The following is a 24,728-nucleotide window of genomic DNA, read 5'->3' as shown; positions in this document are numbered from 1 at the left end:
AAACGAGTAATTTTTGCCTGAATATTGCATTGACTCTCATAATATGGAGATTAATCTTGCATTAGACCTGCAATAGCTCCCAAAAATTGTCCAGGAATGGATTTCCTTCATAAAAAATGATTAGTCTGCATACCATCTTGAAGCGGGAGCCCGGCTACCTCAGTCGGTAGAGCATGAGACTCTTAATCTCAGGGTCGTGGGTTCGAGCCCCACGTTGGGCGAAAATGAGTAATTTTTGCTGGACTCTCATAATCTGGTGATTATTCTTGCATTAGACATGCAATAACTATCAAAAATGGTATCTCCCTTGGTTTCTCATTGGTGGGAAATTTAACTTCAAGATTAGGTAGAGTATGAGTCTAGATGAACACACCACAATATCACTCATAATCAAGTAGTAAACAGGCCAACCTGAACTTTAAAACATCCCATAGGTGGAGGTAAGGCATAAATTAGGAGTGAACTGAACACTGTTATGGGCAATTGGACTTCAAATAAAGTGTGGAAGGCAGTGAGGTTACTTTTTTCATGTTATGCAGATTAAACACAAAGGGGAATTAGCTCAAATGGTAGAGCGCTCGCTTAGCATGCGAGAGGTAGCGGGATCGATGCCCGCATTCTCCATTATAAAATTTGCATACATTTTATTTTTAACTTGTCATTGCCCATGGTCATTGCAGAGTAAGAACAGAAAAATCACAGATGGCTTTCAAATATGGTCTCAATATAACAACTAAAGTGGTTTAATCAAAAGGGTTCAGGTATTCTTTAGCATGTGAGAGGAATTTGAATTCTTATGCAATCTCAAAATGAAGTTCTCACAACTTCCATTTATATTTTCTCTTATTTTTTTTTACACTCTGTCCTCTGAAGGATGTATAAATCTGGCTTTCCTTGCAAAACAAGAGTAGAGGAATATCCAGGATTTGATTTTTTTCACAAAAAGGGATTGGTCTGCATACTGTCTTAAGGAGGGAGCCCGGCTAGCTCAGTCGGTAGAGCATGAGACTCTTAATCTCAGGGTCGTGGGTTCGAGCTCCACGTTGGGCGAAAACGAGTAATTTTTGCCTGAATATTGCATTGACTCTCATAATATGGAGATTAATCTTGCATTAGACCTGCAATAACTCCCAAAAATTGTCCAGGAATGGATTTCCTTCATAAAAAATGATTAGTCTGCATACCATCTTGAAGTGGGAGCCCAGCTAGCTCAGTCGGTAGAGCATGAGACTCTTAATCTCAGGGTCGTGGGTTTGAGCCCCACGTTGGGCGAAAATGAGTAATTTTTGCTGGACTCTCATAATCTGGTGATTATTCTTGCATTAGACATGCAATAACTATCAAAAATGGTATCTCCCTTGGTTTCTCATTGGTGGGAAATTTAACTTCAAGATTAGGTAGGGTATGAGTCTAGATGAACACACCACAATATCACTCATATTCGAGTAGTAAACAGGCCAACCTGAACTGTAAAACATCCCATAAGTGGAGGTAAGGCATAAGTTAGGAGTGAACTGAACACTGTTATGGGCAATTGGACTGCAAATAAAGTGTGGAAGGCAGTGAGGTTACTTTTTTCATGTTATGCAGATTAAACACACAGGGGAATTAGCTCAAATGGTAGAGTGCTCGCTTAGCATGCGAGAGGTAGCGGGATCGATGCCCGCATTCTCCATTATAAAATTTGCATACATTTTATTTTTAACTTGTCATTGCCCATGGTCATTGCAGAGTAAGAACAGAAAAATCACAGATGGCTTTCAAATATGGTCTCAGTATAACAACTAATGTGGTTTAATCAAAAGGGTTCAGGTATTCTTTAGCATGTGAGAGGAATTTGAATTCTTATGCAATCTCAAAATGAAGTTCTCACAACTTCCATTTTCATTTTCTCTTATTTTTTTTGACACTCTGTCCTCTGAAGGATGTATAAATCTGGCTTTCCTTGCAAAACAAGAGTAGAGGAATATCCAGGATTTGATTTTTTTCACAAAAAGGGATTGGTCTGCATACTGTCTTAAGGAGGGAGCCCGGCTAGCTCAGTCGGTAGAGCATGAGACTCTTAATCTCAGGGTCGTGGGTTCGAGCCCCACGTTGTGCGAAAACGAGTAATTTTTGCCTGAATATTGCATTGACTCTCATAATATGGAGATTAATCTTGCATTAGACCTGCAATAACTCCCAAAAATTGTCCAGGAATGGATTTCCTTCATATAAAATGATTAGTCTGCATACCATCTTGCAGTGGGAGCCCGGCTAGCTCAGTCGGTAGAGCATGAGACTCTTAATCTCAGGGTCGTGGGTTCGAGCCCCACGTTGGGCGAAAATGAGTAATTTTTGCTGGACTCTCATAATCTGGTGATTATTCTTGCATTAGACATGCAATAACTATCAAAAATGGTATCTCCCTTGGTTTCTCATTGGTGGGAAATTTAACTTCAAGATTAGGTAGAGTATGAGTCCAGATGAACACACCACAATATCACTCATAATCGAGTAGTAAACAGGCCAACCTGAACTGTAAAACATCCCATAAGTGGAGGTAAGGCATAAGTTAGGAGTGAACTGAACACTGTTATGGGCAATTGGACTTCAAATAAAGTATGGAAGGCAGTGAGGTTACTTTTTTCATGTTATGCAGATTAAACACACAGGGGAATTAGCTCAAATGGTAGAGCGCTCGCTTAGCATGCGAGAGGTAGCGGGATCGATGCCCGCATTCTCCATTATAAAATTTGCATACATTTTATTTTTAACTTGTCATTGCCCATGGTCATTGCAGAGTAAGAACAGAAAAATCACAGATGGCTTTCAAATATGGTCTCATTATAACAACTAAAGTGGTTTAATCAAAAGGGTTCAGGTATTCTTTAGCATGTGAGAGGAATTTGAATTCGTATGCAATCTCAAAATGAAGTTCTCACAACTTCCATTTTCATTTTCTCTTATTTTTTTTGACACTCTGTCCTCTGAAGGATGTATAAATCTGGCTTTCCTTGCAAAACAAGAGTAGAGGAATATCCAGGATTTGATTTTTTTTCACAAAAAGGGATTGGTCTGCATACTGTCTTAAGGAGGGAGCCCGGCTAGCTCAGTCGGTAGAGCATGAGACTCTTAATCTCAGGGTCGTGGGTTCGAGCTCCACGTTGGGCGAAAACGAGTAATTTTTGCCTGAATATTGCATTGACTCTCATAATATGGAGATTAATCTTGCATTAGACCTGCAATAACTCCCAAAAATTGTCCAGGAATGGATTTCCTTCATAAAAAATGATTAGTCTGCATACCATCTTGAAGTGGGAGCCCGGCTAGCTCAGTCGGTAGAGCATGAGACTCTTAATCTCAGGTTCGTGGGTTCGAGCCCTACGTTGGGCGGAAATGAGTAATTTTTGCTGGATTATTGCATTGACTCTCATAATCTGGTGAATATTCTTGCATTAGACATGCAATAACTATCAGAAATGGTATCTCCCTTGGTTTCTCATTGGTGGGAAATTTAACTTCAAGATTAGCTAGGGTATGAGTCTAGATGAACACAGCGCAATATCACTCATATTCGAGTAGTAAACAGGCCAACCTGAACTGTAAAACATCCCATAAGTGGAGGTAAGGCATAAGTTAGGAGTGAACTGAACACTGTTATGGGCAATTGGACTTCAAATAAAGTGTGGAAGGCAGTGAGGTTACTTTTTTCATGTTATGCAGATTAAACACACAGGGGAATTAGCTCAAATGGTAGAGCGCTCGCTTAGCATGCGAGAGGTAGCGGGATCGATGCCCGCATTCTCCATTATAAAATTTGCATACATTTTATTTTTAACTTGTCATTGCCCATGGTCATTGCAGAGTAAGAACAGAAAAATCACAGATGGCTTTCAAATATGGTCTCATTATAACAACTAAAGTGGTTTAATCAAAAGGGTTCAGGTATTCTTTAGCATGTGAGAGGAATTTGAATTCTTATGCAATCTCAAAATGAAGTTCTCACAACTTCCGTTTTCATTTTCTCTTATTTTTTTTTGACACTCTGTCCTCTGAAGGATGTATAAATCAGGCTTTCCTTGCAAAACAAGAGTAGAGGAATATCCAGGATTTGATTTTCTTCACAAAAAGGGATTGGTCTGCATACTGTCTTAAGGAGGGAGCCTGGCTAGCTCAGTCGGTAGAGCATGAGACTCTTAATCTCAGGGTCGTGGGTTCGAGCCCCACGTTGGGCGAAAACGAGTAATTTTTGCCTGAATATTGCATTGACTCTCATAATATGGAGATTAATCTTGCATTAGACCTGCAATAACTCCCAAAAATTGTCCAGGAATGGATTTCCTTCATAAAAAATGATTAGTCTGCATACCATCTTGAAGTGGGAGCCCGGCTAGCTCAGTCGGTAGAGCATGAGACTCTTAATCTCAGGGTCGTGGGTTTGAGCCCCACGTTGGGCGAAAATGAGTAATTTTTGCTGGACTCTCATAATCTGGTGATTATTCTTGCATTAGACATGCAATAACTATCAAAAATGGTATCTCCCTTGGTTTCTCATTGGTGGGAAATTTAACTTCAAGATTAGGTAGGGTATGAGTCTAGATGAACACACCACAATATCACTCATATTCGAGTAGTAAACAGGCCAACCTGAACTGTAAAACATCCCATAAGTGGAGGTAAGGCATAAGTTAGGAGTGAACTGAACACTGTTATGGGCAATTGGACTTCAAATAAAGTGTGGAAGGCAGTGAGGTTACTTTTTTCATGTTATGCAGATTAAACACAAAGGGGAATTAGCTCAAATGGTAGAGCGCTCGCTTAGCATGCGAGAGGTAGCGGGATCGATGCCCGCATTCTCCATTATAAAATTTGCATACATTTTATTTTTAACTTGTCATTGCCCAAGGTCATTGCAGAGTAAGAACAGAAAAATCACAGATGGCTTTCAAATATGGTCTCATTATAACAACTAAAGTGGTTTAATCAAAAGGGTTCAGGTATTCTTTAGCATGTGAGAGGAATTTGAATTCTTATGCAATCTCAAAATGAAGTTCTCACAACTTCCATTTTCATTTTCTCTTATTTTTTTTGACACTCTGTCCTCTGAAGGATGTATAAATCTGGCTTTCCTTGCAAAACAAGAGTAGAGGAATATCCAGGATTTGATTTTTTTCACAAAAAGGGATTGGTCTGCATACTGTCTTAAGGAGGGAGCCCGGCTAGCTCAGTCGGTAGAGCATGAGACTCTTAATCTCAGGGTCGTGGGTTCGAGCTCCACGTTGGGCGAAAACGAGTAATTTTTGCCTGAATATTGCATTGACTCTCATAATATGGAGATTAATCTTGCATTAGACCTGCAATAACTCCCAAAAATTGTCCAGGAATGGATTTCCTTCATAAAAAATGATTAGTCTGCATACCATCTTGAAGTGGGAGCCCGGCTAGCTCAGTCGGTATAGCATGAGACTCTTAATCTCAGGGTCGTGGGTTCGAGCCCCACGTTGGGCGAAAATGAGTAATTTTTGCTGGACTCTCATAATCTGGTGATTATTCTTGCATTAGACATGCAATAACTATCAAAAATGGTATCTCCCTTGGTTTCTCATTGGTGGGAAATTTAACTTCAAGATTAGGTAGGGTATGAGTCTAGATGAACACACCACAATATCACTCATATTCGAGTAGTAAACAGGCCAACCTGAACTGTAAAACATCCCATAAGTGGAGGTAAGGCATAAGTTAGGAGTGAACTGAACACTGTTATGGGCAATTGGACTGCAAATAAAGTGTGGAAGGCAGTGAGGTTACTTTTTTCATGTTATGCAGATTAAACACTCAGGGGAATTAGCTCAAATGGTAGAGCGCTCGCTTAGCATGCGAGAGGTAGCGGGGTTGATGCCCGCATTCTCCATTATAAAATTTGCATACATTTTATTTTTAACTTGTCATTGCCCATGGTCATTGCAGAGTAAGAACAGAAAAATCACAGATGGCTTTCAAATATGGTCTCATTATAACAACTAAAATGGTTTAATCAAAAGGGTTCAGGTATTCTTTAGCATGTGAGAGGAATTTGAATTCTTATGCAATCTCAAAATGAAGTTCTCACAACTTCCATTTTCATTTTCTCTTATTTTTTTTTGACACTCTGTCCTCTGAAGGATGTATAAATCAGGCTTTCCTTGCAAAACAAGAGTAGAGGAATATCCAGGATTTGATTTTCTTCACAAAAAGGGATTGGTCTGCATACTGTCTTAAGGAGGGAGCCCGGCTAGCTCAGTCGGTAGAGCATGAGACTCTTAATCTCAGGGTCGTGGGTTCGAGCCCCACGTTGGGCGAAAATGAGTAATTTTTGCCTGAATATTGCATTGACTCTCATAATATGGAGATTAATCTTGCATTAGACCTGCAATAACTCCCAAAAATTGTCCAGGAATGGATTTCCTTCATAAAAAATGATTAGTCTGCATACCATCTTGAAGTGGGAGCCCGGCTAGCTCAGTCGGTAGAGCATGAGACTCTTAATCTCAGAGTCGTGGGTTCGAGCCCCACGTTGGGCGAAAATGAGTAATTTTTGCTGGACTCTCATAATCTGGTGATTATTCTTGCATTAGACATGCAATAACTATCAAAAATGGTATCTCCCTTGGTTTCTCATTGGTGGGAAATTTAACTTCAAGATTAGGTAGGGTATGAGTCTAGATGAACACACCACAATATCACTCATATTCGAGTAGTAAACAGGCCAACCTGAACTGTAAAACATCCCATAAGTGGAGGTAAGGCATAAGTTAGGAGTGAACTGAACACTGTTATGGGCAATTGGACTTCAAATAAAGTATGGAAGGCAGTGAGGTTACTTTTTTCATGTTATGCAGATTAAACACACAGGGGAATTAGCTCAAATGGTAGAGCGCTCGCTTAGCATGCGAGAGGTAGCGGGATCGATGCCCGCATTCTCCATTATAAAATTTGCATACATTTTATTTTTAACTTGTCATTGCCCATGGTCATTGCAGAGTAAGAACAGAAAAATCACAGATGGCTTTCAAATATGGTCTCATTATAACAACTAAAGTGGTTTAATCAAAAGGGTTCAGGTATTCTTTAGCATGTGAGAGGAATTTGAATTCGTATGCAATCTCAAAATGAAGTTCTCACAACTTCCATTTTCATTTTCTCTTATTTTTTTTGACACTCTGTCCTCTGAAGGATGTATAAATCTGGCTTTCCTTGCAAAACAAGAGTAGAGGAATATCCAGGATTTGATTTTTTTTCACAAAAAGGGATTGGTCTGCATACTGTCTTAAGGAGGGAGCCCGGCTAGCTCAGTCGGTAGAGCATGAGACTCTTAATCTCAGGGTCGTGGGTTCGAGCTCCACGTTGGGCGAAAACGAGTAATTTTTGCCTGAATATTGCATTGACTCTCATAATATGGAGATTAATCTTGCATTAGACCTGCAATAACTCCCAAAAATTGTCCAGGAATGGATTTCCTTCATAAAAAATGATTAGTCTGCATACCATCTTGAAGTGGGAGCCCGGCTAGCTCAGTCGGTAGAGCATGAGACTCTTAATCTCAGGTTCGTGGGTTCGAGCCCTACGTTGGGCGAAAATGAGTAATTTTTGCTGGATTATTGCATTGACTCTCATAATCTGGTGAATATTCTTGCATTAGACATGCAATAACTATCAGAAATGGTATCTCCCTTGGTTTCTCATTGGTGGGAAATTTAACTTCAAGATTAGCTAGGGTATGAGTCTAGATGAACACAGCGCAATATCACTCATATTCGAGTAGTAAACAGGCCAACCTGAACTGTAAAACATCCCATAAGTGGAGGTAAGGCATAAGTTAGGAGTGAACTGAACACTGTTATGGGCAATTGGACTTCAAATAAAGTGTGGAAGGCAGTGAGGTTACTTTTTTCATGTTATGCAGATTAAACACACAGGGGAATTAGCTCAAATGGTAGAGCGCTCGCTTAGCATGCGAGAGGTAGCGGGATCGATGCCCGCATTCTCCATTATAAAATTTGCATACATTTTATTTTTAACTTGTCATTGCCCATGGTCATTGCAGAGTAAGAACAGAAAAATCACAGATGGCTTTCAAATATGGTCTCATTATAACAACTAAAGTGGTTTAATCAAAAGGGTTCAGGTATTCTTTAGCATGTGAGAGGAATTTGAATTCTTATGCAATCTCAAAATGAAGTTCTCACAACTTCCGTTTTCATTTTCTCTTATTTTTTTTTGACACTCTGTCCTCTGAAGGATGTATAAATCAGGCTTTCCTTGCAAAACAAGAGTAGAGGAATATCCAGGATTTGATTTTCTTCACAAAAAGGGATTGGTCTGCATACTGTCTTAAGGAGGGAGCCTGGCTAGCTCAGTCGGTAGAGCATGAGACTCTTAATCTCAGGGTCGTGGGTTCGAGCCCCACGTTGGGCGAAAACAAGTAATTTTTGCCTGAATATTGCATTGACTCTCATAATATGGAGATTAATCTTGCATTAGACCTGCAATAACTCCCAAAAATTGTCCAGGAATGGATTTCCTTCATAAAAAATGATTAGTCTGCATACCATCTTGAAGTGGGAGCCCGGCTAGCTCAGTCGGTAGAGCATGAGACTCTTAATCTCAGGGTCGTGGGTTTGAGCCCCACGTTGGGCGAAAATGAGTAATTTTTGCTGGACTCTCATAATCTGGTGATTATTCTTGCATTAGACATGCAATAACTATCAAAAATGGTATCTCCCTTGGTTTCTCATTGGTGGGAAATTTAACTTCAAGATTAGGTAGGGTATGAGTCTAGATGAACACACCACAATATCACTCATATTCGAGTAGTAAACAGGCCAACCTGAACTGTAAAACATCCCATAAGTGGAGGTAAGGCATAAGTTAGGAGTGAACTGAACACTGTTATGGGCAATTGGACTTCAAATAAAGTGTGGAAGGCAGTGAGGTTACTTTTTTCATGTTATGCAGATTAAACACAAAGGGGAATTAGCTCAAATGGTAGAGCGCTCGCTTAGCATGCGAGAGGTAGCGGGATCGATGCCCGCATTCTCCATTATAAAATTTGCATACATTTTATTTTTAACTTGTCATTGCCCAAGGTCATTGCAGAGTAAGAACAGAAAAATCACAGATGGCTTTCAAATATGGTCTCATTATAACAACTAAAGTGGTTTAATCAAAAGGGTTCAGGTATTCTTTAGCATGTGAGAGGAATTTGAATTCTTATGCAATCTCAAAATGAAGTTCTCACAACTTCCATTTTCATTTTCTCTTATTTTTTTTGACACTCTGTCCTCTGAAGGATGTATAAATCTGGCTTTCCTTGCAAAACAAGAGTAGAGGAATATCCAGGATTTGATTTTTTTCACAAAAAGGGATTGGTCTGCATACTGTCTTAAGGAGGGAGCCCGGGTAGCTCAGTCGGTAGAGCATGAGACTCTTAATCTCAGGGTCGTGGGTTCGAGCTCCACGTTGGGCGAAAACGAGTAATTTTTGCCTGAATATTGCATTGACTCTCATAATATGGAGATTAATCTTGCATTAGACCTGCAATAACTCCCAAAAATTGTCCAGGAATGGATTTCCTTCATAAAAAATGATTAGTCTGCATACCATCTTGAAGTGGGAGCCCGGCTAGCTCAGTCGGTATAGCATGAGACTCTTAATCTCAGGGTCCTGGGTTCGAGCCCCACGTTGGGCGAAAATGAGTAATTTTTGCTGGACTCTCATAATCTGGTGATTATTCTTGCATTAGACATGCAATAACTATCAAAAATGGTATCTCCCTTGGTTTCTCATTGGTGGGAAATTTAACTTCAAGATTAGGTAGGGTATGAGTCTAGATGAACACACCACAATATCACTCATATTCGAGTAGTAAACAGGCCAACCTGAACTGTAAAACATCCCATAAGTGGAGGTAAGGCATAAGTTAGGAGTGAACTGAACACTGTTATGGGCAATTGGACTGCAAATAAAGTGTGGAAGGCAGTGAGGTTACTTTTTTCATGTTATGCAGATTAAACACTCAGGGGAATTAGCTCAAATGGTAGAGCGCTCGCTTAGCATGCGAGAGGTAGCGGGGTTGATGCCCGCATTCTCCATTATAAAATTTGCATACATTTTATTTTTAACTTGTCATTGCCCATGGTCATTGCAGAGTAAGAACAGAAAAATCACAGATGGCTTTCAAATATGGTCTCATTATAACAACTAAAATGGTTTAATCAAAAGGGTTCAGGTATTCTTTAGCATGTGAGAGGAATTTGAATTCTTATGCAATCTCAAAATGAAGTTCTCACAACTTCCATTTTCATTTTCTCTTATTTTTTTTTGACACTCTGTCCTCTGAAGGATGTATAAATCAGGCTTTCCTTGCAAAACAAGAGTAGAGGAATATCCAGGATTTGATTTTCTTCACAAAAAGGGATTGGTCTGCATACTGTCTTAAGGAGGGAGCCCGGCTAGCTCAGTCGGTAGAGCATGAGACTCTTAATCTCAGGGTCGTGGGTTCGAGCCCCACATTGGGCGAAAATGAGTAATTTTTGCCTGAATATTGCATTGACTCTCATAATATGGAGATTAATCTTGCATTAGACCTGCAATAACTCCCAAAAATTGTCCAGGAATGGATTTCCTTCATAAAAAATGATTAGTCTGCATACCATCTTGAAGTGGGAGCCCGGCTAGCTCAGTCGGTAGAGCATGAGACTCTTAATCTCAGGGTCGTGGGTTCGAGCCCCACGTTGGGCGAAAATGAGTAATTTTTGCTGGACTCTCATAATCTGGTGATTATTCTTGCATTAGACATGCAATAACTATCAAAAATGGTATCTCCCTTGGTTTCTCATTGGTGGGAAATTTAACTTCAAGATTAGGTAGGGTATGAGTCTAGATGAACACACCACAATATCACTCATATTCGAGTAGTAAACAGGCCAACCTGAACTGTAAAACATCCCATAAGTGGAGGTAAGGCATAAGTTAGGAGTGAACTGAACACTGTTATGGGCAATTGGACTGCAAATAAAGTGTGGAAGGCAGTGAGGTTACTTTTTTCATGTTATGCAGATTAAACACACAGGGGAATTAGCTCAAATGGTAGAGTGCTCGCTTAGCATGCGAGAGGTAGCGGGATCGATGCCCGCATTCTCCATTATAAAACAGAAAAATCACAGATGGCTTTCAAATATGGTCTCATTATAACAACTAAAGTGGTTTAATCAAAAGGGTTCAGGTATTCTTTAGCATGTGAGAGGAATTTGAATTCTTATGCAATCTCAAAATGAAGTTCTCACAACTTCCATTTTCATTTTCTCTTATTTTTTTTGACACTCTGTCCTCTGAAGGATGTATAAATCTGGCTTTCCTTGCAAAACAAGAGTAGAGGAATATCCAGGATTTGATTTTTTTCACAAAAAGGGATTGGTCTGCATACTGTCTTAAGGAGGGAGCCCGGCTAGCTCAGTCGGTAGAGCATGAGACTCTTAATCTCAGGGTCGTGGGTTCGAGCTCCACGTTGGGCGAAAACGAGTAATTTTTGCCTGAATATTGCATTGACTCTCATAATATGGAGATTAATCTTGCATTAGACCTGCAATAACTCCCAAAAATTGTCCAGGAATGGATTTCCTTCATAAAAAATGATTAGTCTGCATACCATCTTGAAGTGGGAGCCCGGCTAGCTCAGTCGGTATAGCATGAGACTCTTAATCTCAGGGTCGTGGGTTCGAGCCCCACGTTGGGCGAAAATGAGTAATTTTTGCTGGACTCTCATAATCTGGTGATTATTCTTGCATTAGACATGCAATAACTATCAAAAATGGTATCTCCCTTGGTTTCTCATTGGTGGGAAATTTAACTTCAAGATTAGGTAGGGTATGAGTCTAGATGAACACACCACAATATCACTCATATTCGAGTAGTAAACAGGCCAACCTGAACTGTAAAACATCCCATAAGTGGAGGTAAGGCATAAGTTAGGAGTGAACTGAACACTGTTATGGGCAATTGGACTGCAAATAAAGTGTGGAAGGCAGTGAGGTTACTTTTTTCATGTTATGCAGATTAAACACTCAGGGGAATTAGCTCAAATGGTAGAGCGATCGCTTAGCATGCGAGAGGTAGCGGGGTTGATGCCCGCATTCTCCATTATAAAATTTGCATACATTTTATTTTTAACTTGTCATTGCCCATGGTCATTGCAGAGTAAGAACAGAAAAATCACAGATGGCTTTCAAATATGGTCTCATTATAACAACTAAAATGGTTTAATCAAAAGGGTTCAGGTATTCTTTAGCATGTGAGAGGAATTTGAATTCTTATGCAATCTCAAAATGAAGTTCTCACAACTTCCATTTTCATTTTCTCTTATTTTTTTTGACACTCTGTCCTCTGAAGGATGTATAAATCAGGCTTTCCTTGCAAAACAAGAGTAGAGGAATATCCAGGATTTGATTTTCTTCACAAAAAGGGATTGGTCTGCATACTGTCTTAAGGAGGGAGCCCGGCTAGCTCAGTCGGTAGAGCATGAGACTCTTAATCTCAGGGTCGTGGGTTCGAGCCCCACGTTGGGCGAAAATGAGTAATTTTTGCCTGAATATTGCATTGACTCTCATAATATGGAGATTAATCTTGCATTAGACCTGCAATAACTCCCAAAAATTGTCCAGGAATGGATTTCCTTCATAAAAAATGATTAGTCTGCATACCATCTTGAAGTGGGAGCCCGGCTAGCTCAGTCGGTAGAGCATGAGACTCTTAATCTCAGGGTCGTGGGTTCGAGCCCCACGTTGGGCGAAAATGAGTAATTTTTGCTGGACTCTCATAATCTGGTGATTATTCTTGCATTAGACATGCAATAACTATCAAAAATGGTATCTCCCTTGGTTTCTCATTGGTGGGAAATTTAACTTCAAGATTAGGTAGGGTATGAGTCTAGATGAACACACCACAATATCACTCATATTCGAGTAGTAAACAGGCCAACCTGAACTGTAAAACATCCCATAAGTGGAGGTAAGGCATAAGTTAGGAGTGAACTGAACACTGTTATGGGCAATTGGACTTCAAATAAAGTGTGGAAGGCAGTGAGGTTACTTTTTTCATGTTATGCAGATTAAACACAAAGGGGAATTAGCTCAAATGGTAGAGCGCTCGCTTAGCATGCGAGAGGTAGCGGGATCGATGCCCGCATTCTCCATTATAAAATTTGCATACATTTTATTTTTAACTTGTCATTGCCCAAGGTCATTGCAGAGTAAGAACAGAAAAATCACAGATGGCTTTCAAATATGGTCTCATTATAACAACTAAAGTGGTTTAATCAAAAGGGTTCAGGTATTCTTTAGCATGTGAGAGGAATTTGAATTCTTATGCAATCTCAAAATGAAGTTCTCACAACTTCCATTTTCATTTTCTCTTATTTTTTTTGACACTCTGTCCTCTGAAGGATGTATAAATCTGGCTTTCCTTGCAAAACAAGAGTAGAGGAATATCCAGGATTTGATTTTTTTCACAAAAAGGGATTGGTCTGCATACTGTCTTAAGGAGGGAGCCAGGCTAGCTCAGTCGGTAGAGCATGAGACTCTTAATCTCAGGGTCGTGGGTTCGAGCTCCACGTTGGGCGAAAACGAGTAATTTTTGCCTGAATATTGCATTGACTCTCATAATATGGAGATTAATCTTGCATTAGACCTGCAATAACTCCCAAAAATTGTCCAGGAATGGATTTCCTTCATAAAAAATGATTAGTCTGCATACCATCTTGAAGTGGGAGCCCGGCTAGCTCAGTCGGTATAGCATGAGACTCTTAATCTCAGGGTCGTGGGTTCGAGCCCCACGTTGGGCGAAAATGAGTAATTTTTGCTGGACTCTCATAATCTGGTGATTATTCTTGCATTAGACATGCAATAACTATCAAAAATGGTATCTCCCTTGGTTTCTCATTGGTGGGAAATTTAACTTCAAGATTAGGTAGGGTATGAGTCTAGATGAACACACCACAATATCACTCATATTCGAGTAGTAAACAGGCCAACCTGAACTGTAAAACATCCCATAAGTGGAGGTAAGGCATAAGTTAGGAGTGAACTGAACACTGTTATGGGCAATTGGACTGCAAATAAAGTGTGGAAGGCAGTGAGGTTACTTTTTTCATGTTATGCAGATTAAACACTCAGGGGAATTAGCTCAAATGGTAGAGCGCTCGCTTAGCATGCGAGAGGTAGCGGGGTTGATGCCCGCATTCTCCATTATAAAATTTGCATACATTTTATTTTTAACTTGTCATTGCCCATGGTCATTGCAGAGTAAGAACAGAAAAATCACAGATGGCTTTCAAATATGGTCTCATTATAACAACTAAAATGGTTTAATCAAAAGGGTTCAGGTATTCTTTAGCATGTGAGAGGAATTTGAATTCTTATGCAATCTCAAAATGAAGTTCTCACAACTTCCATTTTCATTTTCTCTTATTTTTTTTTGACACTCTGTCCTCTGAAGGATGTATAAATCAGGCTTTCCTTGCAAAACAAGAGTAGAGGAATATCCAGGATTTGATTTTCTTCACAAAAAGGGATTGGTCTGCATACTGTCTTAAGGAGGGAGCCCGGCTAGCTCAGTCGGTAGAGCATGAGACTCTTAATCTCAGGGTCGTGGGTTCGAGCCCCACGTTGGGCGAAAATGAGTAATTTTTGCCTGAATATTGCATTGACTCTCATAATATGGAGATTAATCTTGCATTAGACCTGCAATAACTCCCAAAAATTGTCCAGGAATGGATTTCCTTCATAAAAAATGATTAGTCTGCATACCATCTTGAAGTGGGAGCCCGGCTAGCTCAGTCGGTAGAGCATGAGACTCTTAATCTCAGGGTCGTGGGTTCGAGCCCCACGTTGGGCGAAAATGAGTAATTTTTGCTGGACTCTCATAATCTGGTGATTATTCTTGCATTAGACATGCAATAACTATCAAAAATGGTATCTCCCTTGGTTTCTCATTGGTGGGAAATTTAACTTCAAGATTAGGTAGGGTATGAGTCTAGATGAACACACCACAATATCACTCATATTCGAGTAGTAAACAGGCCAACCTGAACTGTAAAACATCCCATAAGTGGAGGTAAGGCATAAGTTAGGAGTGAACTGAACACTGTTATGGGCAATTGGACTGCAAATAAAGTGTGGAAGGCAGTGAGGTTACTTTTTTCATGTTATGCAGATTAAACACACAGGGGAATTAGCTCAAATGGTAGAGTGCTCGCTTAGCATGCGAGAGGTAGCGGGATCGATGCCCGCATTCTCCATTATAAAAAAGAAAAATCACAGATGGCTTTCAAATATGGTCTCATTATAACAACTAAAGTGGTTTAATCAAAAGGGTTCAGGTATTCTTTAGCATGTGAGAGGAATTTGAATTCTTATGCAATCTCAAAATGAAGTTCTCACAACTTCCGTTTTCATTTTCTCTTATTTTTTTTTGACACTCTGTCCTCTGAAGGATGTATAAATCTGGCTTTCCTTGCAAAACAAGAGTAGAGGAATATCCAGGATTTGATTTTTTTCACAAAAAGGGATTGGTCTGCATACTGTCTTAAGGAGGGAGCCCGGCTAGCTCAGTCGGTAGAGCATGAGACTCTTAATCTCAGGGTCGTAGGTTCGAGCCCCACGTTGGGCGAAATCGAGTAATTTTTGCCTGAATATTGCATTGACTCTCATATTATGGAGATTAATCTTGCATTAGACCTGCAATAACTCCCAAAAATTGTCCAGGACTGGATTTCCTTCATAAAAAATGATTAGTCCGCATACCATCTTGAAGTGGGAGCCCGGCTAGCTCAGTCGGTAGAGCATGAGACTTTTAATCTCAGGGTCGTGGGTTCGAGCTCCACGTTGGGCGAAAATGAGTAATTTTTGCTGGATCCTCATAATCTGGTGATTATTCTTGCATTAGACATGCAATAACTATCAAAAATGGTATCTCCCTTGGTTTCTCATTGGTGGGAAATTTAACTTCAAGATTAGGTAGGGTATGAGTCTAGATGAACACACCACAATATCACTCATATTCGAGTAGTAAACAGGCCAACCTGAACTGTAAAACATCCCATAAGTGGAGGTAAGGCATAAGTTAGGAGTGAACTGAACACTTTTATGGGCAATTGGACTTCAAATAAAGTGTGGAAGGCAGTGAGGTTACTTTTTTCATGTTATGCAGATTAAACACACAGGGGAATTAGCTCAAATGGTAGAGCGCTCGCTTAGCATGCGAGAGGTAGCGGGATCGATGCCTGCATTCTCCATTATAAAATTTGCATACATTTTATTTTTAACTTGTCATTGCCCATGGTCATTGCAGAGTAAGAACAGAAAAATCACAGATGGCTTTCAAATATGGTCTCATTATAACAACTAAAGTGGTTTAATCAAAAGGGTTCAGGTATTCTTTAGCATGTGAGAGAAATTTGAATTCTTATGCAATCTCAAAAGGAAGTTCTCACAACTTCCATTTTCATTTTCTCTTATTTTTTTTGACACTCTGTCCTCTGAAGGATGTATAAATCTGGCTTTCCTTGCAAAACAAGAGTAGAGGAATATCCAGGATTTGATTTTTTTCACAAAAAGGGATAGGTCTGCATACTGTCTTAAGGAGGGAGCCCGGCTAGCTCAGTCGGTAGAGCATGAGACTCTTAATCTCAGGGTCGTGGGTTCGAGCCCCACGTTGGGCGAAAACGAGTAATTTTTGCCTGAATATTGCATTGACTCTCATAATATGGAGATTAATCTTGCATTAGACCTGCAATAACTCCCAAACATTGTCCAGGAATGGATTTCCTTCATAAAAAATGATTAGTCTGCATACCATCTTGAAGTGGGAGCCCGGCTAGCTCAGTCGGTAGAGCATGAGACTCTTAATCTCAGGGTCGTGGGTTTGAGCCCCACGTTGGGCGAAAATGAGTAATTTTTGCTGGACTCTCATAATCTGGTGATTATTCTTGCATTAGACATGCAATAACTATCAAAAATGGTATCTCCCTTGGTTTCTCATTGGTGGGAAATTTAACTTCAAGATTAGGTAGGGTATGAGTCTAGATGAACACACCACAATATCACTCATATTCGAGTAGTAAACAGGCCAACCTGAACTGTAAAACATCCCATAAGTGGAGGTAACGCATAAGTTAGGAGTGAACTGAACACTGTTATGGGCAATTGGACTGCAAATAAAGTGTGGAAGGCAGTGAGGTTACTTTTTTCATGTTATGCAGATTAAACACACAAGGGAATTAGCTCAAATGGTAGAGTGCTCGCTTAGCATGCGAGAGGTAGCGGGATCGATGCCCGCATTCTCCATTATAAAATTTGCATACATTTTATTTTTAACTTGTCATTGCCCATGGTCATTGCAGAGTAAGAACAGAAAAATCACAGATGGCTTTCAAATATGGTCTCATTATAACAACTAAAGTGGTTTAATCAAAAGGGTTCAGGTATTCTTTAGCATGTGAGAGAAATTTGAATTCTTATGCAATCTCAAAAGGAAGTTCTCACAACTTCCATTTTCATTTTCTCTTATTTTTTTTGACACTCTGTCCTCTGAAGGATGTATAAATCTGGCTTTCCTTGCAAAACAAGAGTAGAGGAATATCCAGGATTTGATTTTTTTCACAAAAAGGGATAGGTCTGCATACTGTCTTAAGGAGGGAGCCCGGCTAGCTCAGTCGGTAGAGCATGAGACTCTTAATCTCAGGGTCGTGGGTTCGAGCCCCACGTTGGGCGAAAACGAGTAATTTTTGCCTGAATATTGCATTGACTCTCATAATATGGAGATTAATCTTGCATTAGACCTGCAATAACTCCCAAAAATTGTCCAGGAATGGATTTCCTTCATAAAAAATGATTAGTCTGCATACCATCTTGAAGTGGGAGCCCGGCTAGCTCAGTCGGTAGAGCATGAGACTCTTAATCTCAGGGTCGTGGGTTCGAGCCCCACGTTGGGCGAAAATGAGTAATTTTTGCTGGACTCTCATAATCTGGTGATTATTCTTGCATTAGACATGCAATAACTATCAAAAATGGTATCTCCCTTGGTTTCTCATTGGTGGGAAATTTAACTTCAAGATTAGGTAGAGTATGAGTCTAGATGAACACACCACAATATCACTCATATTCGAGTAGTAAACAGGCCAACCTGAACTGGAAAACATCCCATAAGTGGAGGTAAGGCATAAGTTAGGAGTGAACTGAACACTGTTATGGGCAATTGGACTTCAAATAAAGTGTGGAAGGCAGTGAGGTTACTTTTTTCATGTTATGCAGATTAAACACAAAGGGGAATTAGCTCAAATGGTAGAGCGCTCGCTTAGCATGCGAGAGGTAGCGGGATCGATGCCCGCATTCTCCATTATAAAATTTGCATACATTTTATTTTTAACTTGTCATTGCCCATGGTCATTGCAGAGTAAGAACAGAAAAATCACAGATGGCTTTCAAATATGGTCTCATTATAACAACTAAAGTGGTTTAATCAAAAGGGTTCAGGTATTCTTTAGCATGTGAGAGGAATTTGAATTCTTATGCAATCTCAAAATGAAGTTCTCACAACTTCCATTTTCATTTTCTCTTATTTTTTTTGACACTCTGTCCTCTGAAGGATGTATAAATCTGGCTTTCCTTGTAAAACAAGAGTAGAGGAATATCCAGGATTTGATTTTTTTCACAAAAAGGGATTGGTCTGCATACTGTCTTAAGGAGGGAGCCCGGCTAGCTCAGTCGGTAGAGCATGAGACTCTTAATCTCAGGGTCGTGGGTTCGAGCCCCACGTTGGGCGAAAACGAGTAATTTTTGCCTGAATATTGCATTGACTCTCATAATATGGAGATTAATCTTGCATTAGACCTGCAATAACTCCCAAAAATTGTCCAGGAATGGATTTCCTTCATAAAAAATGATTAGTCTGCATACCATCTTGAAGTGGGAGCCCGGCTAGCTCAGTCGGTAGAGCATGAGACTCTTAATCTCAGGGTCGTGGGTTTGAGCCCCACGTTGGGCAAAAATGAGTAATTTTTGCTGGACTCTCATAATCTGGTGATTATTCTTGCATTAGACATGCAATAACTATCAAAAATGGTATCTCCCTTGCTTTCTCATTGGTGGGAAATTTAACTTCAAGATTAGGTAGGGTATGAGTCTAGATGAACACACCACAATATCACTCATATTCGAGTAGTAAACAGGCCAACCTGAACTGTAAAACATCCCATAAGTGGAGGTAAGGCATAAGTTAGGAGTGAACTGAACACTGTTATGGGCAATTGGACTGCAAATAAAGTGTGGAAGGCAGTGAGGTTACTTTTTTCATGTTATGCAGATTAAACACTCAGGGGAATTAGCTCAAATGGTAGAGCGCTCGCTTAGCATGCGAGAGGTAGCGGGGTTGATGCCCGCATTCTCCATTATAAAATTTGCATACATTTTATTTTTAACTTGTCATTGCCCATGGTCATTGCAGAGTAAGAACAGAAAAATCACAGATGGCTTTCAAATATGGTCTCATTATAACAACTAAAGTGGTTTAATCAAAAGGGTTCAGGTATTCTTTAGCATGTGAGAGGAATTTGAATTCTTATGCAATCTCAAAATGAAGTTCTCACAACTTCCGTTTTCATTTTCTCTTATTTTTTTTTGACACTCTGTCCTCTGAAGGATGTATAAATCAGGCTTTCCTTGCAAAACAAGAGTAGAGGAATATCCAGGATTTGATTTTCTTCACAAAAAGGGATTGGTCTGCATACTGTCTTAAGGAGGGAGCCCGGCTAGCTCAGTCGGTAGAGCATGAGACTCTTAATCTCAGGGTCGTGGGTTCGAGCCCCACGTTGGGCGAAAATGAGTAATTTTTGCCTGAATATTGCATTGACTCTCATAATATGGAGATTAATCTTGCATTAGACCTGCAATAACTCCCAAAAATTGTCCAGGAATGGATTTCCTTCATAAAAAATGATTAGTCTGCATACCATCTTGAAGTGGGAGCCCGGCTAGCTCAGTCGGTAGAGCATGAGACTCTTAATCTCAGGGTCGTGAGTTCGAGCCCCACGTTGGGCGAAAATGAGTAATTTTTGCTGGACTCTCATAATCTGGTGATTATTCTTGCATTAGACATGCAATAACTATCAAAAATGGTATCTCCCTTGGTTTCTCATTGGTGGGAAATTTAACTTCAAGATTAGGTAGGGTATGAGTCTAGATGAACACACCACAATATCACTCATATTCGAGTAGTAAACAGGCCAACCTGAACTGTAAAACATCCCATAAGTGGAGGTAAGGCATAAGTTAGGAGTGAACTGAACACTGTTATGGGCAATTGGACTGCAAATAAAGTGTGGAAGGCAGTGAGGTTACTTTTTTCATGTTATGCAGATTAAACACACAGGGGAATTAGCTCAAATGGTAGAGTGCTCGCTTAGCATGCGAGAGGTAGCGGGATCGATGCCTGCATTCTCCATTATAAAATTTGCATACATTTTATTTTTAACTTGTCATTGCCCATGGTCATTGCAGAGTAAGAACAGAAAAATCACAGATGGCTTTCAAATATGGTCTCATTATAACAACTAAAGTGGTTTAATCAAAAGGGTTCAGGTATTCTTTAGCATGTGAGAGAAATTTGAATTCTTATGCAATCTCAAAAGGAAGTTCTCACAACTTCCATTTTCATTTTCTCTTATTTTTTTTGACACTCTGTCCTCTGAAGGATGTATAAATCTGGCTTTCCTTGCAAAACAAGAGTAGAGGAATATCCAGGATTTGATTTTTTTCACAAAAAGGGATAGGTCTGCATACTGTCTTAAGGAGGGAGCCCGGCTAGCTCAGTCGGTAGAGCATGAGAGTCTTAATCTCAGGGTCGTGGGTTCGAGCCCCACGTTGGGCGAAAATGAGTAATTTTTGCCTGAATATTGCATTGACTCTCATAATATGGAGATTAATCTTGCATTAGACCTGCAATAACTCCCAAAAATTGTCCAGGAATGGATTTCCTTCATAAAAAATGATTAGTCTGCATACCATCTTGAAGTGGGAGCCCGGCTAGCTCAGTCGGTAGAGCATGAGACTCTTAATCTCAGGGTCGTGGGTTCGAGCCCCACGTTGGGCGAAAATGAGTAATTTTTGCTGGACTCTCATAATCTGGTGATTATTCTTGCATTAGACATGCAATAACTATCAAAAATGGTATCTCCCTTGGTTTCTCATTGGTGGGAAATTTAACTTCAAGATTAGGTAGAGTATGAGTCTAGATGAACACACCACAATATCACTCATATTCGAGTAGTAAACAGGCCAACCTGAACTGGAAAACATCCCATAAGTGGAGGTAAGGCATAAGTTAGGAGTGAACTGAACACTGTTATGGGCAATTGGACTTCAAATAAAGTGTGGAAGGCAGTGAGGTTACTTTTTTCATGTTATGCAGATTAAACACAAAGGGGAATTAGCTCAAATGGTAGAGCGCTCGCTTAGCATGCGAGAGGTAGCGGGATCGATGCCCGCATTCTCCATTATAAAATTTGCATACATTTTATTTTTAACTTGTCATTGCCCATGGTCATTGCAGAGTAAGAACAGAAAAATCACAGATGGCTTTCAAATATGGTCTCATTATAACAACTAAAGTGGTTTAATCAAAAGGGTTCAGGTATTCTTTAGCATGTGAGAGGAATTTGAATTCTTATGCAATCTCAAAATGAAGTTCTCACAACTTCCGTTTTCATTTTCTCTTATTTTTTTTTGACACTCTGTCCTCTGAAGGATGTATAAATCAGGCTTTCCTTGCAAAACAAGAGTAGAGGAATATCCAGGATTTGATTTTCTTCACAAAAAGGGATTGGTCTGCATACTGTCTTAAGGAGGGAGCCCGGCTAGCTCAGTCGGTAGAGCATGAGACTCTTAATCTCAGGGTCGTGGGTTCGAGCCCCACGTTGGGCGAAAATGAGTAATTTTTGCCTGAATATTGCATTGACTCTCATAATATGGAGATTAATCTTGCATTAGACCTGCAATAACTCCCAAAAATTGTCCAGGAATGGATTTCCTTCATAAAAAATGATTAGTCTGCATACCATCTTGAAGTGGGAGCCCGGCTAGCTCAGTCGGTAGAGCATGAGACTCTTAATCTCAGGGTCGTGGGTTCGAGCCCCACGTTGGGCGAAAATGAGTAATTTTTGCTGGACTCTCATAATCTGGTGATTATTCTTGCATTAGACATGCAATAACTATCAAGAATGGTATCTCCCTTGGTTTCTCATTGGTGGGAAATTTAACTTCAAGATTAGGTAGGGTATGAGTCTAGATGAACACACCACAATATCACTCATATTCGAGTAGTAAACAGGCCAACCTGAACTGTAAAACATCCCATAAGTGGAGGTAAGGCATAAGTTAGGAGTGAACTGAACACTGTTATGGGCAATTGGACTGCAAATAAAGTGTGGAAGGCAGTGAGGTTACTTTTTTCATGTTATGCAGATTAAACACACAGGGGAATTAGCTCAAATGGTAGAGTGCTCGCTTAGCATGCGAGAGGTAGCGGGATCGATGCCCGCATTCTCCATTATAAAATTTGCATACATTTTATTTTTAACTTGTCATTGCCCATGGTCATTGCAGAGTAAGAACAGAAAAATCACAGATGGCTTTCAAATATGGTCTCATTATAACAACTAAAGTGGTTTAATCAAAAGGGTTCAGGTATTCTTTAGCATGTGAGAGGAATTTGAATTCTTATGCAATCTCAAAATGAAGTTCTCACAACTTCCATTTTCATTTTCTCTTATTTTTTTTGACACTCTGTCCTCTGAAGGATGTATAAATCTGGCTTTCCTTGTAAAACAAGAGTAGAGGAATATCCAGGATTTGATTTTTTTCACAAAAAGGGATTGGTCTGCATACTGTCTTAAGGAGGGAGCCCGGCTAGCTCAGTCGGTAGAGCATGAGACTCTTAATCTCAGGGTCGTGGGTTCGAGCCCCACGTTGGGCGAAAACGAGTAATTTTTGCCTGAATATTGCATTGACTCTCATAATATGGAGATTAATCTTGCATTAGACCTGCAATAACTCCCAAAAATTGTCCAGGAATGGATTTCCTTCATAAAAAATGATTAGTCTGCATACCATCTTGAAGTGGGAGCCCGGCTAGCTCAGTCGGTAGAGCATGAGACTCTTAATCTCAGGGTCGTCGGTTCGAGCTCCACGTTGGGCGAAAATGAGTAATTTTTGCTGGATCCTCATAATCTGGTGATTATTCTTGCATTAGACATGCAATAACTATCAAAAATGGTATCTCCCTTGGTTTCTCATTGGTGGGAAATTTAACTTCAAGATTAGGTAGGGTATGAGTCTAGATGAACACACCACAATATCACTCATATTCGAGTAGTAAACAGGCCAACCTGAACTGTAAAACATCCCATAAGTGGAGGTAAGGCATAAGTTAGGAGTGAACTGAACACTTTTATGGGCAATTGGACTTCAAATAAAGTGTGGAAGGCAGTGAGGTTACTTTTTTCATGTTATGCAGATTAAACACACAGGGGAATTAGCTCAAATGGTAGAGCGCTCGCTTAGCATGCGAGAGGTAGCGGGATCGATGCCTGCATTCTCCATTATAAAATTTGCATACATTTTATTTTTAACTTGTCATTGCCCATGGTCATTGCAGAGTAAGAACAGAAAAATCACAGATGGCTTTCAAATATGGTCTCATTATAACAACTAAAGTGGTTTAATCAAAAGGGTTCAGGTATTCTTTAGCATGTGAGAGAAATTTGAATTCTTATGCAATCTCAAAAGGAAGTTCTCACAACTTCCATTTTCATTTTCTCTTATTTTTTTTGACACTCTGTCCTCTGAAGGATGTATAAATCTGGCTTTCCTTGCAAAACAAGAGTAGAGGAATATCCAGGATTTGATTTTTTTCACAAAAAGGGATAGGTCTGCATACTGTCTTAAGGAGGGAGCCCGGCTAGCTCAGTCGGTAGAGCATGAGAGTCTTAATCTCAGGGTCGTGGGTTCGAGCCCCACGTTGGGCGAAAACGAGTAATTTTTGCCTGAATATTGCATTGACTCTCATAATATGGAGATTAATCTTGCATTAGACCTGCAATAACTCCCAAAAATTGTCCAGGAATGGATTTCCTTCATAAAAAATGATTAGTCTGCATACCATCTTGAAGTGGGAGCCCGGCTAGCTCAGTCGGTAGAGCATGAGACTCTTAATCTCAGGGTCGTGGGTTCGAGCCCCACGTTGGGCGAAAATGAGTAATTTTTGCTGGACTCTCATAATCTGGTGATTATTCTTGCATTAGACATGCAATAACTATCAAAAATTGTATCTCCCTTGGTTTCTCATTGGTGGGAAATTTAACTTCAAGATTAGGTAGAGTATGAGTCTAGATGAACACACCACAATATCACTCATATTCGAGTAGTAAACAGGCCAACCTGAACTGGAAAACATCCCATAAGTGGAGGTAAGGCATAAGTTAGGAGTGAACTGAACACTGTTATGGGCAATTGGACTTCAAATAAAGTGTGGAAGGCAGTGAGGTTACTTTTTTCATGTTATGCAGATTAAACACAAAGGGGAATTAGCTCAAATGGTAGAGCGCTCGCTTAGCATGCGAGAGGTAGCAGGATCGATGCCCGCATTCTCCATTATAAAAT

At 39.9% G+C, this 24,728-nt stretch overlaps 10 non-coding genes across 10 annotated transcripts; all 10 read left to right on the top strand.

Moving 5' to 3' along the window:
• Nucleotides 1–551: 551 nt before the first annotated feature.
• TRNAA-AGC (transfer RNA alanine (anticodon AGC)) lies at nt 552–624 on the top strand. The gene has a single exon. It is a non-coding gene; the product is annotated as a tRNA-Ala (tRNA).
• A 2,029-nt stretch (nt 625–2,653) lies between these two features.
• TRNAA-AGC (transfer RNA alanine (anticodon AGC)) lies at nt 2,654–2,726 on the top strand. The gene has a single exon. It is a non-coding gene; the product is annotated as a tRNA-Ala (tRNA).
• Nucleotides 2,727–3,717: 991 nt separating this feature from the next.
• Nucleotides 3,718–3,790, top strand: TRNAA-AGC (transfer RNA alanine (anticodon AGC)). Its single transcript has one exon. It is a non-coding gene; the product is annotated as a tRNA-Ala (tRNA).
• Nucleotides 3,791–4,769: 979 nt separating this feature from the next.
• TRNAA-AGC (transfer RNA alanine (anticodon AGC)) lies at nt 4,770–4,842 on the top strand. Its single transcript has one exon. It is a non-coding gene; the product is annotated as a tRNA-Ala (tRNA).
• Nucleotides 4,843–6,872: 2,030 nt separating this feature from the next.
• Nucleotides 6,873–6,945, top strand: TRNAA-AGC (transfer RNA alanine (anticodon AGC)). The gene has a single exon. It is a non-coding gene; the product is annotated as a tRNA-Ala (tRNA).
• Nucleotides 6,946–7,936: 991 nt separating this feature from the next.
• TRNAA-AGC (transfer RNA alanine (anticodon AGC)) lies at nt 7,937–8,009 on the top strand. Its single transcript has one exon. It is a non-coding gene; the product is annotated as a tRNA-Ala (tRNA).
• Nucleotides 8,010–8,988: 979 nt separating this feature from the next.
• Nucleotides 8,989–9,061, top strand: TRNAA-AGC (transfer RNA alanine (anticodon AGC)). Its single transcript has one exon. It is a non-coding gene; the product is annotated as a tRNA-Ala (tRNA).
• A 4,076-nt stretch (nt 9,062–13,137) lies between these two features.
• On the top strand, nt 13,138–13,210 carry TRNAA-AGC (transfer RNA alanine (anticodon AGC)). Its single transcript has one exon. It is a non-coding gene; the product is annotated as a tRNA-Ala (tRNA).
• Nucleotides 13,211–18,338: 5,128 nt separating this feature from the next.
• Nucleotides 18,339–18,411, top strand: TRNAA-AGC (transfer RNA alanine (anticodon AGC)). Its single transcript has one exon. It is a non-coding gene; the product is annotated as a tRNA-Ala (tRNA).
• Nucleotides 18,412–21,492: 3,081 nt separating this feature from the next.
• TRNAA-AGC (transfer RNA alanine (anticodon AGC)) lies at nt 21,493–21,565 on the top strand. Its single transcript has one exon. It is a non-coding gene; the product is annotated as a tRNA-Ala (tRNA).
• Nucleotides 21,566–24,728: the final 3,163 nt, after the last annotated feature.

This window comes from Lissotriton vulgaris, chromosome 1_1 (assembly GCF_964263255.1).
Source record: "Lissotriton vulgaris chromosome 1_1, aLisVul1.2, whole genome shotgun sequence".
Taxonomy (NCBI): Eukaryota; Metazoa; Chordata; class Amphibia; order Caudata; family Salamandridae; genus Lissotriton; species Lissotriton vulgaris.
Note: the sequence above shows the minus strand (reverse complement) of the source record. Positions and strands in the feature narration are given on the sequence as shown.